Source organism: Planococcus citri, chromosome 1, assembly GCF_950023065.1.
Source record: "Planococcus citri chromosome 1, ihPlaCitr1.1, whole genome shotgun sequence".
Lineage (NCBI taxonomy): Eukaryota > Metazoa > Arthropoda > Insecta > Hemiptera > Pseudococcidae > Planococcus > Planococcus citri.
The window spans coordinates 79451816-79467577 of NC_088677.1; positions in this window are offsets into that span (position 1 = coordinate 79451816).

The following is a 15762-nucleotide window of genomic DNA, read 5'->3' on the forward strand; positions in this document are numbered from 1 at the left end:
AAAACTTTGAACAATTTGTCAGTTGCATCTGACCTTTGTCAAATAAACAGAAAAAATGGCTAAAAGGCTCCAAAAAATATCCAAAGTATAGAAAATAAAAATGATGAACTGAGAAAAGGTATACTCACATATGTATTATAACTTTGTAACCGAACTAATAAGTATATGTATTAACCACTAAGAGTTAAGAAAATGGCTTAAAAGGCACCAAAAAATATTCAAAGTTTAGAAAATCAAAATGATGAACTGAGAAAAGGTATATTTACATTTTAATAACTTTGAAAAGAACTGAAGTTAAAAGCCTGCTAGTTGTTCTACTGTTTTCTTTCGTTATTCATTATTTACCTAAAATTTGATTGATTTCGGTGATTTTAAAAGAAATTTGAAGAGAAAAGAAACATTAAAACAATTGAATACATGAAAAATATGTAAAAAGTTGATCATTTATCCCTTAAAATTACAACGTTCTCAATTTTTTTTTGTTTTCTCACAGTTCAAAACTCATTTTCTGCATTTTTGACCACTAGGTACTTGTGGCGATGGGGTTTGAAGAAAAAAACATGATAACGATAAAACCAAATCCATTTCGCTGTAACAAAAAAAAAAAAAAAAATCCTTACTCATTTTAAGTCTTCGTATAATGTTATGTTTTGATACTGTTCAGGAAACAGCTGTAAGTGACTGAGTTTATTCCCAAACAATTTTTTTTTGGAATGATGAGTAGTCGAATTGATTCTCTCGTCGTTTTTACCAAACTACATATAGTCAGGGGCCCGCATAAGGGTCTATTGAACCCCATCCCCATCGATTCTTCGCGTCAACTTTTTAGAAAACGAATGATATCATGTGGTAACTTGGATTAATTTATTGGACTGGTCTTTTTTGGAACACCTAATCTTTCCACCCCTTTTTTAGACACCTCAGTTGAGGGATATGTATCGAGCGTATAATAAAATTATTGAGAATTGGAAGGGGAACATTTTTAGTTATGGTAGTTTTTCTCATAAACCTAATATTTTCTGAGTAAATCGCAAAAAACGTGAATCTGAACCGATTGTAGCCCCCTAAAAAAATTAGCTCCAGGGGTAGGAGAGTCGGGGTTTTTTTAGTAGTTCAGAAGATTCATCTAAACACATTCCCGAGGAAAAAATGTATATTGTGCCAATTTTTTCCTTTTTAAAATCGCTATTTGCTCGCTCTAAATGTAGAAACAGAAAAACTAAAAAGTGCTAAATTATTAAGTACCTAAGTACAGTAGGTACTTTTTTCTTTTTTCAGTTCATCTGGGCATGTTGGTATTTTATGTGGTTTAGTCTTACATATTTGTTTCAAGACATTGCTCCAGAATTCTGGTTTTGTATTCGGCTTGTTGCCTTTTACTTGACTTGTTGGAGAATCACATTTTCTCCTGCATTTCTATTATGATTTTGATCTGAAACAGAACGAATATACATACTTACTAGGTACATTCTTTTTTCAAATCCAGCATTTCAGTAGAAATCTTCCGAGGCCTTGTCTTCATATCGTAATTTGATATTTTCTTTTAGTAGTTCCATTTTTACATGAGCCTCTTCTTTAGTTCTTGCCTTTTCTGTTGATCTGAAACAGAACAAATGAAACATTGTTCATTTGTCCTTTTTTCTATATTTCCATAAATATTTTTTTAAACAATGAAAAAATAATTTAGGTACTTCGATTTTTTTCAAAACACAGTGGCAAGAGGGGGGGGGTATGAGAATTAGGTACTTGCAACTTCAATTTAGCGTCTCCCCCTCCCCTCCAATGGAAGGAAATATAAAAAAAGACTTGATTATACGTGTGTGTAGCCTTCAACATATGACTTCAAAAGATGCTGGAATATTTAACAAAATAGCAAATTTTTAAAAACTTGATTTGAATTAAAATATTTCTCGAGGTGTTAAGCTTCAGAAAATGATGACATTTTTCAAGTTTGATACTTGAAGATTTTATGAAATTAAATTGGTGGCAGAATAAGGGAATCTAAAATTTACCATTCTTCTGTGTCTATAGCCACTTGTTAAATTTTACGTACTTTTTTACAAATTTTATTCATTTTTATTATTTAAAAAAAATAAATAAATAAATCGAGTAATGAGTAAAATTATATCCTCATTACATTTCTAGTTGAATTTCTGTTTTTCAAAGTCTCGCATCTGCTTAAAGCTATTGCTTTCAAACGTGATATGTGTTTTTATTTATATTTTTTAAACATTGGTAGCCTATCGGCTATTTGTGATACACTTTCCCGGTACCCTAATTTAAAAATATAATGCATATGAGGATAATTTTTTCGTTTTAGCTTTCTCATTTACCACCTAGCTGTTTTCTAAAAATACATTTCAAAGTATGGGTAGTCATAGATGCGGGTGGAGATGGAGTGGTCATGTATGGTGGAAGGTGGCCAAAGATGTACTTTTCTGACCAGGTCATAAATACCCCGTTTTTATTTGATTAGTTTTTACTCACGCTTAAAATTAAGATTTATTAGTACCTAAGAAGAGAACGTCCACTAAATTAGAAAAATACAAAACTGAAATTTACTTACTGATTTATTTTGTTTCTCTGGATACATTTCTAAATTGCTCTCAACTTATTTGACTTTTTTGCTTGTATCTAGTACATAAGTATTTATACTAATGAGTTTCACTTGAAACAAAACAAATGAAATGCAGTTTTGAAAATAATGAGCTTGTTAGAATTTTGACAAAAATATTGATTTAATAAATATATTCAAAATAAGACAGACGAAAGTTCAACTGACTCCTATTATCGAAATTTATTCACAACAGGTACTCATTCCTTACTCACTCCAACCAAACTTCAACATTCCTACTCCACTCCTTACTCGTATTATTTTTCAGGAATTTGACTCTATACCAATATTGACTATTGACTGATTGATTATATCCATGACGTGAAGGTGTAAAATGGTAAAAGTATATATAAATAATTAATAAAGTAACATCATTGTCAATCTAATGAGAAAACTGGTAAAACAAACAAATGAAAGAATTATTAAAAATACACGAAAAACAGCAACATTATTTGATGTAATTAGTCACAAAATTAGAGAAAAAAAGAGGAGTTGGGAGTTTTGATTTGGCAACGTTCCAGCTCCACTCCAACTCAATGGTCTTGCTACATTCCATATCATAGATGGTTGAAAACATTATCTTTTACCCTATTCATAATTTCCCCATTGTTGAGAATATGTATGTTCATTTATCAATGAACTACTAGCTTGAGATCATTCCTTCAATCATCAAGTTGGATAACACAACTGACATTATACCTACCACATTATTACAATAACAAAATGAAAAATGGATCCAGATTCGTGAAATTACGAAAAAATCATGTTAATAATCATCAAATAAAAAAGGTTTCTTTAAAAATATACCCAAAATACCTCAAATTCTTATAATTAGGATAATACCTATCATAATATCTCATTCAACAGGTAAAAATGAAAAGTCTCATAACATATCTACATGGCATAAGGAAGATTTTGAAAGTCTCCCCTAATACTATATTCAGCCAGTGAAATATTTTCTTAATGTTAATCACTAAAAAATAAAAATTTCTTACTTCATTTGTAATACATACATGGCTCCTTTTTAGAGTTATCCGTAGTTTATGCCACATTATTCCTCTTATAGAAGGGTTCTAGAGGTTCTTGGATTGCTGCATAGACACCAAATGAAAGTAGAAAACAGACCAAAAAAATACTTGATACAATAAATCCAATAGTTGTGTGGGGTCTTGCGTTGCTGAAGTTTCAACATACCACATGAAATCATAATGATGCTATTGGCTTCTGTCACTACTTGACTTACAGATGTCATGAGCACCACGATCATTAAGTTGTTAGTTGTGGAGGTATACAGAGATGAAACAGTACAACAAGTCTAAGAGAGTGTGACTAAAAAGTATGTTAGGAAATCGCATGATGAGGATCACCACCTTTCAGCATGGTGATGAAGATTTTGATGATGTATAACATAACGGGGCTATCACATTTTAAGAATGCGGAAGTGTCATTTTTAGATCTCTAGATAATTCAATCCATAATAGTGCCTTGTTTTTAAATCAGTTTTGAAAATTTTCAAAAATCGATGCCAATAAATCAAATTTGTTTTCTAAAGCTTACCTATTAGTCGATAAAAAACGATAACAGCTTCGCTTTTAATATGATCAAAAGTAAAATATAGGGTACAAATATTTTCAAAAATATTAACAGATTACATTAAAAATTTCAGAAACAATACATAAACAACTTATGGCATAATTTGCAAAAATTGCACATAAGTACAATCGAATATTGCAATGTGAACTAAAATATATAATTTTGTTGAAAATTCATGAAAAAGTGTTTTTAATAATGTAACAAGGAGCAGAAAATCATCGCTGAACAGGTACATTTCAGCATAAAATATTATTGGAAATCATTGAAAAAAACTTTAGTATCTTACCACTTCAATTAGCGAGCTGAACTGCACTTAAATGGGCTGCTGTATACCTACCACTTTTATGAAAGCTGTAGGTAGAGTGATCGTCGATTAATGAAATCCATAAAACATAACATATTCAAACAAAATAAAAGCAAAATTTATTAAAAAAAAATAAAGTACACTAATATACGTAGGTCAAAAGCATGGCATATCAACACCATTTTTTTTCAAAATCATTAAGATGATGAAATTTAATTAATTCTTCCAAACGAAGTAAAATACTGAGACAAGGTTAAATCTGACCCCAAATAAAACGAGATATTATACAAAGATAAATGCGAATGAAATCTGAAAAAAAAAAACACAAATCATTGTAAAATGAAGTAATGCAAAATTAGGCAGACAAATGAGCAAAGTAAGATTACTGTAAAATGAATGAAAACATTCGAAAAACAATAAAGCTAAAAATTGAGTATGCTGTTGGCTACATGACTACTGCATATCAAAGTAGGCTTAACAATTTTAAAAAAGATTGAAAAACGAAATTTTTTGAGCCCAGACCAAAGCAGACTTTTTTGATAAATTATCTGTTGGGTGGTCAGCTCTCCCTTCCACTTCGAAAGTGAGTCCAGGCTGCAGAGGAGAAGGTGGAAAAGATGCAATGACTGGATCTATAACTGGAGATGGAGGTATAAAGGTATATTTTACAGATTTGATTTAAAAATGTGGTAGATTCGCTTCCAATCACAAATGTCCACATAGAAGAACAGTGATGGCGTTTGATAATGGAATTTGTGAACCATTCGTCAAATATTTTGAACAAATTTTACTTTTCATCCTCCATAATTACAAGAGGTCTCTCCTGCAATTAGCTTTTGCTATTGGAGATACCAAAATTGTAAAATATAATGAACAAAATAATAGGTAATGAATAAAAAAAAAAGAAATTGAAAAACTACAAACTTTTACTTACTTAACCTATGAAGGATGAATTAAAAATTAATTTATGTAATATGACAATTCTGGAGTGTTTGGTAATCTATACTCTGCTTGAATGATCTTCTCTGGCGTCAGTCACCTTACTCAAAACTGAATTAATTAGGTACCCATGTAAATGTAGCAAATTTCTCTGTGTGCCATGCATCGAGAAAAAATTACTCAAAATTCTGAAGTTATTGTCCAAGTGCAAGAAACTTTTCAAATCATACTGTACTATCTCTCTAAAACAACACTTGTCTCATTACATGAAGTGGGTAATGTGCCAAAAATATGAAAAATACAAATACTTAGGTATATACTGTTTTGAAAAAAAAAATATTATTACTTACTTCCATTTAGTGAAATTGATTTGAAAATTGGAAATGTTGGTGTGATTTCTCTTTTTCCTCAAAGTTTCATAGCTCTCTAAAATTGATTTTGAAAATTGGAAACGGTAATGTGATTTCTGTTTTTCCTCAAGGGTTTCTAATCATGTCTGTAAATGTGATAAAATTTTTTGAATCTTCAAATCAATTCTTTTTTCAAGAACAAATAAAAATATTGTGGGTTGATTTTTTTTGGTACAAATTCTCTATTTTCCTCCTGCCTTTTTATTTTGACTGAATGAGAAAAAATGTAGAAGATGGCATCAGCCACAAATAGGTACATATTCAATGTTGAAAAAAAAAGGAAAATAATGTGATTTTTTAATAAACAAAAGTTTATACGTGTTTTGGTCCAAGATGGAATTTTTTTTGATGAATTTTGTGTTTCTAGTTGTGCTACTATTTCAGCAGCTGGGAAGGTGCTGTTTCAGTGGTCCAAATTTGAAAATGTACTTATAACTTTGAAATGCAGGTATTTGAAATACTGCTTGTTGAAGAATTTTGCTGATTTGATGATTGTCTAGTTCAGCATGTAATATGGTCGAGATTATTTCATATAATCAGTTGCTAATTGTGTAATACACATTCAACTTGTGTCACACGTAATTCGTATTCTAATGTTGTTAATGAAGTCAGATGTACACTGCAGTGATTGACTTCTCTTGTGTACATTTATGTACAAACAGCTTATGTCGTACTCAGCTTTATAAAATGCTGATAAAGAATTCCAAAGTAGGTACTGGTGATTGATGCATTCAATAATAGGTATGCATCAACATGTACAGAATAGTATTAATTTTCAATTCTTGGTTCCCTGAAACGCACCCATTCCCAGTGATTGGATTAATATGTATGCAAACTAGTAGGGGAGAAAACAGGGTTAATAAAAGAGACATATGTATTTTCTCCTAAAATATTTAATAACTACAGATAATTGGAATTCTGTCTAGCCTGCTGGATTGAAAAAATGATATCAGTAGATAAGAGCTGTTAAAAAAATATGTTTGAAAACTGATGAAAATTCATAGGAAGAAAATAATAAAAGTGGCAAAAGTTGCATTACATTTTTCCATTTGCTGTTGAATTCTTTGTTTATATTATCGCAGGAGGAAAAATGGAGAAAAAAATTATTTTGGAAGGTAGAGGAAAATTCAAATTCGTGCTTTTTTGGTCACTTGTTGATTTCAATATTAGAAAAGAAGGCAAATGCTCAACTTTTTGACTAATGAATGCTAAAAATGTAAATGAATCATTCCAATAAAGATAAGAGGGAAGAATTGAATTAGAAAAGATAGAAAAGATGGCAACTGTCCCAAATTTATAAATAGGTAATGAGAATTGCTAAAAAAAAAAAAAAAAAAGTGCTGAGAAAGAACACTTTTTAAGAAAAGTCAATTAAAAGCTCCCTCAAAATTTTAATTTTTGTGAAGATCGGCAAAGCTGGGATTTTTGCAATAACACTAATCGCCAAAGAATTCAAGAATTCTCATGTGGAAAACAGTAATAATACTTAATTGATGAAAAGTCTTTTGATAACTTACTTTTGTAGATAAATATGCCAAGAGCTATAATATCATAATATGTAAAATTGTAAATAGCTGAATAACATGCAGCATTTTCATGAAAAAAAAAATATTTAAAAAATGAATTATAATAAATAGTAATTTATGATTGAAAGGTCTCTTGAAAATTTACTTTTTTTTTTAAAGATGGCAACAGCCATGACTTTCTTGCAGCTGTGCATGAATTCCATGAATTTTTTGGGAAAAGAAAAAGATACCTAATTTGTAAGTATTGCTTGGAGAGGAAAAAGAGAAAACCATTGATGGTAATTAAAAGCAGAAAAATTGCGAGTTAAAGAAGTTAAGTTGGTCAAAGACCCACTGTTTCTGATATTATTTTTTTTCTTTTTCATCGCTGAAAAAAAGTAGATGTAAAGTAGGTACATACAAATTGAAGCCATATTTTCAGCCATAAACTGTTGGAATCCGTGTGTCTGGAATCTGTAAATTAATACATAAATGTTTTCAATCAATATTTTTTAAAAAGTAAAAGTGTATTTTCTGATGTCATGCGCACATATCCTACTTTACTGGGGCTCATATAAAAAAATAGGTTTACATATCCGCCATTTTGTTCCCTGAGCGACATGGATCTGATTAATTAACGCGATGGACCAGGCGGATTTTTGAATGTGATCATTATATGAAAATCACAATTTGTATGTTACATCTTCTTGAACTTAGGAGAAACAATCATACAATCCGGTGTGTTTGTAGTTGGCATAGTCTATTTATTTTGCATGTAAAATATAGATATGATGATCCAGTTAGTCTAACATTGTGGGAAATATCATCAACATCATCATTGTCACAATCTGATTCTAAATTAATAGTAAAATTAAATAGGTATATAGAAAAAAAAATCTATTGTGTAGAGGAAGAAGGATTTTTTTGGCAGAAGGATAGGGGCATTGTGAAGACAATTCGCTTATTGGTACGTGATACACTGCTGGAAAGAGCTCGACAAGTTGATGGTTTAGCGCAAAAACAATTTTGAAAAGCTTTTTTCCTAAGCTATAGGGGAAGTTGTCCAAAGTTTTAAAAAAAAAACCTACCTGAGGGATGAATCTACATGATAGAAGTTAAGTAAATTTGTTGTGGTGCGGATGAGAATATTTTAGATAGAGAATAGGGTTCGAATTTATCCTCTATCATTGCGACTTAGAATTATTCCTTTAGTGGGGAATAATTGCTGACTGACTCGTATCCCTGACTAGCTCAATGAGGGAGAGTTTAGCGTTTCTCACTCGACCACAACTATTTATTCCTGATCCTACCTTAAATAAAAACACCTTTAAACGCCTTTCAATGACATTTTTATTAAAAGATAGCACAGGTAATAGAGACATTTCTGTAACCTAATCTTATGTGCGAGTATGTGCTCGCATATAAAGACATAGATGGATAAACTTGAACTACATTAATTCGCGATTAGGATATCTAGGGTGTAAACATAATAAAATAATATAAAAACGCGACGTCACTTCGTTTCGACACAATAATATTAAATTTACGTTAAGTTTAATTAATCTGGATGGGCGAACGCATGCCCAGGGATTTAAATGAAAGCTACTTACGAAATCCGAATGTATTTCGATCACTCATATCAACATGACCAAATCGATTTATGAAAACTACATTCGCGTATGTTGAACTCATAGTGGGCATTGAATGTATCATTTTTAGCATTATTTTTAGAAGTATTTCGAAAGCAATTTTGTACAACAAATTAAACTGATTTAAGCTACATTCGCGATATTAAACTGGATTAATCCCCGATGTCCGGAATATCGGAGATTAATCCCAAAAAGGGTTAAACGAAAAAGATAGAATCAATCGCGTAAACCGATATTTCCACGCTAGAAGTGGTTTAGACAAAAAGGGATGACTTGAACAAGATGTTCAAGCGATCATTCAATTTAGGCATAACGCCGAAGCGCTACCCTTCCGGGTATGGACGAGAACTCACTATCGCGAAATCATAAGATCAAAGACGAACTATCTAACATCCAACAACAAGATTTCATCCAACAACCAGATTTATTCGCGTGCATCGCTATTTATTGACCATTGTCTTAGACGGGGGTGAAATTAGGTAGAGACAACCCTTATTCACGATGCGCGCGCTGGTCAGCCGGATATAACCGATTAATATCGATTATATTTGTATAAAATACACTCGGACGATCGTCTGTGTGCGTGTGTGCGTACATAGACGATTCAACCCTATCCTTTCCCCTATAAAATACATACGGAGATTGTTTGTGTGTGTGAACGAGCTCCACCCTCGCATTAAATAAACATGACAGGTAGCTTGATTGACGTTTCTCCTACAAAACACTTAAGAATCGTATTTATGTGTCTAAGTATTGGTGACACCTAATACGTCAATCATCAAATACAGAAAATGATCGTCTTTGCGTGTGTATGTGTGAGTGGGTACTCACACAGACACACGATGATCTAATTAACAGACGATCATGTACCTAACCTAGCAGCGAACACATTACCAAACCTTCCGGTATTAGGGAGTAAGAAAAGTGTACTATAAAGGTACACCTCGCTAGTATACGTATCTTGCGGCTTTTTCCTAAGAAAGGCTGCTACGAATCACTAGCTGAGCGTGTAGGGCAATCCTTCCCATATCAAATTTATAATTATTATTATATCAATTTTAATCCGAATTTGACAAACTGAATAAGTAATTTTTGTTGAGTTTTATAAAGAGTGGGAATAAAGCACAGTTTTTCATTCAAAAGTTCAAAAAGTTGCACTATTAGCTCAAAAAACTTCACTATAGATTTTTCCAATTTTTAAAAATGTTTGTACAAGTTTTCCTATAGGTATACCTATTTTTGATAGTTCAAACGTTATTCTACAAAATTAAAAAGATCATTGATGGATTATTCCAATTTTTAAAAATGCCTTGATGAAGTTTTCCTATATTTTTTTGGGTTGGTAAATTTTTTCAAGGTGGTACATAAAATTTTTCAGCCAACTCAACTGGTGAACTTTTCAGGGGGTTATGCGAGATTTTTCAGACAACAAATCAAAAAGTACAATAAAATATGCATTGTCATGTAGATACAAAAAATAGGTAAAAAAGTTTTCAAGACATTTTCCATAATCTTGGGTATACCTTGCGAAAAACTGAATAAATTTAAGACATGAAAGTCATGAATTACCTTTTCGTAAATTACTCAACTCTTTCAAATTTCCTTGATGAAGATTTCCTATATTATTTTTTTGAGTGGGTAAATTTTTTCAAGGAGACATATGAAATTTTTCAATGAAAATGGTGTTCTGTTTTCAAGTAACATTTGTAATAAAAAAACAAAAAAAAAGACAGAGATTTGAATAAATCCATTTAATTTCCAGAAAATAAGAAATTCATTGTACCTACTCTACAAAATTTTAAAAAAAGGTACGAGTAAAGTAATATAGAATTGATTACTTTATGATTCACCAATGCAAGAATCAGTAAATTACATCCTTAAAAGTCTTGAAAAAACTTGGTAAATTTTCTAATGAAATTCGGATACATCTCTTGACAATTTTTAGCCATTCAAAACGAAATCAAAATTTTACTGTACAAATTTCCTCGGAGACGAATATGATAAAAAGTACATACCACAGTGAAATTAAATCTTTGAATTGGAACTTGGAAGTGTACAACTTGAATTTGTTAATAGAAAATGAAATGAAAAATGGGTATACCGGTACCTCAGAATTTGATTTAAAACCAATAGAATAGTAAGAATTTTCTCAGTAGGTAACTCTATTTATCCCTCAAAATTGTGAGAAAATGTTTAAGGATAGAAATTTAATATCCACTAATGCAGAATTGCTCGTTCTAAGTATGAAAATGAGTAGGCAAGAAATATCAACAAATCTCAAAGTATACCTCATAAAGTCGGGGAAAATTTTTATCACTCACTTCTAAACCATTTTCTTTTTGCCATGACTAAAATGTTTCTAATTCATTCTTAATTTTGCATACAGTTACAATACGATTCAACTGAAGTTTAATTACTACTTACAAATACATACAAATTATTTGGACCCTTCTTGAAGGGCGAGACCAAATCTTTGAAATTTGCTCTTCTTTACCGTTATAAATTTGACAGGGACGATTCAGGACAACATTTGTGATATTGCGCTTACTGCTGCGCTCACTTGCGCAAACTCTGATAACCTGGAGGGCGTTTGCGCAGGCGCGTTATTATACGTGGAATTATCCGAGCGGTAGTTACAATTACCGAAATATTCAGAGTTTAGTCCCAAATTGTCAGCCGGTGAATTTATTGGCGTGTACTCCTAGGCAAGAAAGATTAACAAATCTCAAATATGCCCCATAAAGCAGAGGAAAATTTTTATATGTAACTTACTTCTAAACCATTTTTTCTTTTGACTAGGTAAATTAATGTTTCTTGGACCCTGCTTGTAGTGTACTCGTATGCAGAACAAAAAGTAACGCCTCCCTGGTTGCTTGGCCCAAATCATAAATGTGGGGGTATTTCTCACACCTCAGACACCAAAACATACCAAAATATGTCAGAATCAGTCTTAAAAGAAAACTTATGAAACCAACAACTACTATTGTCAGAATATACATAGTGCCTTCCCTAAGTTAGTACTCGCTGTGTATATCTTTATTTGGTTCAGACGATGCGGAAGATGCTCCAGGTCCAGCGACATGGATCTGATTAATTAACGATGGACCAGGAGGATTTTTGAATGTGATCATTTTATGAAAATCACAATTTCCATGTTAAATCTTCTTGAACTTAGGAGAAACAATAATACAATCCGGTGTGTTTGTAGTTGGCATAGTCTATTTGAATTGTTGGCAGGTCATTGTTGGATTCACAAACCTCTGGCACGATGTCATATGTCATTCCGGGTCCCTGCAGACATACATTACATACATTCACTTTTCATGTACCTAGGTACATCTATTTTTCATAGGTTAGATTAAGTATACAATGTTGAACATTTTCTTTAAAATTTTACTGCTTATTTTTCTGTTTTTGAATCATATTTTTTATCGATCAAAAAGTCTTATTTTAATTTTTTTAATTTAAAAATTACTCATTCAAATTTTTTGCATCGATTCTTTTTAACAGCTTTATAAAAAGTTTAGGTAGATATTGTTCATGACTATATATGAGAATATGGAAGACAAATGAAAATTTTGTTTTTAAAAATAAATCACATCCTTGACTTTTAATTTTTGAAATGAAATTTTTAAAAATTGTCACTTTTTGGGTGGGCATTTTTTAAAAATCTAATCTAATTAGAATTTAGAATTTTTCCACATTTTTAAATTGATTTTTTAGTTTTTATCACTGATTTTTTCAGTCGCTGGGTGCCAAACTCAAATTTCAAAAAAAAAAAAAATTGAAAATCAAAAAACGAAAAAAAAACAATGAAAAATAAAAGTTGTAGGTGATTTTAAATTCTCCACAGTCATCTCAAATTTTAAATATGAAAAATTCAATGGAAAAATTAATCTTAATACTTACTGTTACAGTTAGATGCAGATGCGTTTTAAAATATTCCAAATCAAGCCACAACTTGATTTGCAGCAGGGCTATTTAATTTTCTAGCCTCGTGTAAAAATTTAAAATTTTTTGGGAAATCAAAAATTGCACTGGAGGCTTCAGGATGCCTTAAAATAATGAAATTTGGATTTCCAAGGTTCGTTCTACATAAGATACAATCATTTGAAAAAAATTTCAAAAGTGTCCTAGGTTACCTGTGTAGAAAAAACCAGGTATATACCACAAGTTTACTACAAAGTAGGTGGTATATCACTGGTTTACTCTTGATATACTATTAAATTGTGGTATACCACTAGTAAATGTGAATAGTAAAATTTACTACTGGTATACAATTTTCTGAAAGTGTAGATGCAAAAGTTTACTCCTGGTTTACCACATAGTAAATTTAACAACATGGTACACCAATGGTAAATTAAGGATGTAAAATTTACCACTGGTTTACTATCTTTTGATAATGTTTTACTATCTAAAAAATAAAACCATGTGGTAATACCACTGGTAAATATGACGAAATAAATTTTACTACTGGTTATACTGTGCAAATCAATGTTTGCTTTTCTAAAGGATAAAGTTATTCATGCCCAAACTTTGTAGGTTATTTACAATTTTTTGAGCTTTTTTCATCAACTCTTTAATTTTTTAAGCACGATTAACGTTTTAGATATCAGTTTTGAATGATTTATGGTACCTATATTATTGGAAAAAATAATGAAAAGCACTCAAAAACAAAATCTGATGTCATATTCGTGTTCATGCGTCACCAAAAACATAATATTTGATGTGTCGCATAAAAAAACCCCTTATTTTAAACTTTTACCCCGTTTGGCCGGAGATGCTGGGGGCCGTGGTTGGGGCCCAATCAAAAATCTAACGTCATATTCGTGTTTAGCGTTACCGAAAACATACAATTCGATGTATCACATGCCCTAGATTTTCTTTTGAAAGTTTTGCCCAAAATTGGGGGTGGGGGTGCTCCCCTTCCATCAAGAGATCCCATCTTGAAACTTGAATATTTCGAAAAAGCTCCAAAAGGTGTATCTATGGTCATTTTTACAGAATTTTAAATGGTATAGCTTCCACTTACAGCGCCATTTTGAAATTTGAACTTTCAATTTGAAAGTTCAACTTTCTAATTTTGAAAATTTCAAAATGCTCAATAAAAAGTTGAAAATTCAATACCCTTTTGAACTGTGAAATCAGTTTTTTGATCAAAGTATCATAGTTTGTGAAGTGGAGTAACTCAATGCAATGTGAAATAATGGAAGCCCCCCCCCTACCGGCCTCTGAGGGGGCTGGGACCAAACTGACTACGGATTGCTTCTTACTGGGTAAGTAGATATTGTAAAAAAAATTTGAGCGAAATCGAAAGACATGACTTTCAAAATCGCACTTTTTTAGTCGAATTGGCATGGAATGACCCAGTAAACAAAGTGTACAATCTAGTATCATCTTTAAAATATCACCCCACAAAATATTTTTATAAAAAATACAATAAAAAAATGAAAATAAAAATATTACATTTTCAAAATTTGACAAAGTCCAAATTTTCTAAACATATAAACCCATTATAACGCCCCTATCATCACCGATCGCAGTAGCCTAGTTATCAGCGCAGTACAGAATTGAGCGGAGATATGGAGGTCCCAGGTTCGAACCCCACCCAGGTCACAAATTTTTTTATTTTAAAAATTTTTTTTGGTGACATTTTGACATCAACTCTTGCTATTCTGTACATGGAATGTGCATTTCAAGCCTTATAAAACAATACAAAGGGCTAGACTTGCATTTCCAACCCAGTTGTAATTTTCATGGTATACCAGTGGTTTACGTGTTTCAATTGATGACTTGTATACAACATAGTATTCAACGTAGTATATCCACCCAGTTAACTATGTGGTATACATCTGGTTTTTTTTACGCGGGATATGATCTGGGAATTTTTGATTTTTTGATTTTTTTCCAAATACCCTGAGTAGTGGTCAAAAAATAACACACTTGAAGTATCCACCTGGAAATTGCACCAAATGTGAATGAACTCGTTAGCTGCCATGTCATGAATAACGAAATCCACAATAATCCATGGTAGCTTAGAAATACCTGAAAATATATGATTATGGAACATACATTTAAAACAATCGAATTCTAGGTAATCATTAATCAAATTTTCAATATATTTATCAATAAAAGAGGAATAAATGAAGTTACCTCTACTATAAAAGCCAGTTAAACTTAAGAGATTCGTGTGGTTAACCATTCTCATGCATTCAACTTCTCGTATCGCACATTTTACTGAGTCCGAATCATATTCACGTTTGATTTCTTTCAGTACTACTGTACTAGTTCTGTCCTCCTCTGAATGTAGCTCACCTAACATACATATCAAAAATGATTTATAATTATTCTAGACATTTCTAGAAGATTATTGTAAAAATTGGGAAGGAAATTTACTAGTACTGGAAGGTAAGCACCTAACTCTCATGGAGCAAAAAAAAAAGCAAAACACTTGTTATAATGCTCTTACCTATAAGGACATTGCTAAAATGTCCTGACGACATTTTTTTAATATTCGTGATGATGGAAGATGACAAGTCTGTAATCTGCGATACCCTCAAAAATGATATGAACACTCGTCACATTTGAAGCAATAATTGCTTCACGAACCGTCGTCATTTCCTCTCTGCTTAGGATATCATCAAATAGAGAGGCGACTCCTTCAGCATTCCGAGTGGGCAATTCCATAGCCTGATCGCCCTCCACAAACTATAGGAAAAAATCGAGTAAAAAAATTATTGACATGAGT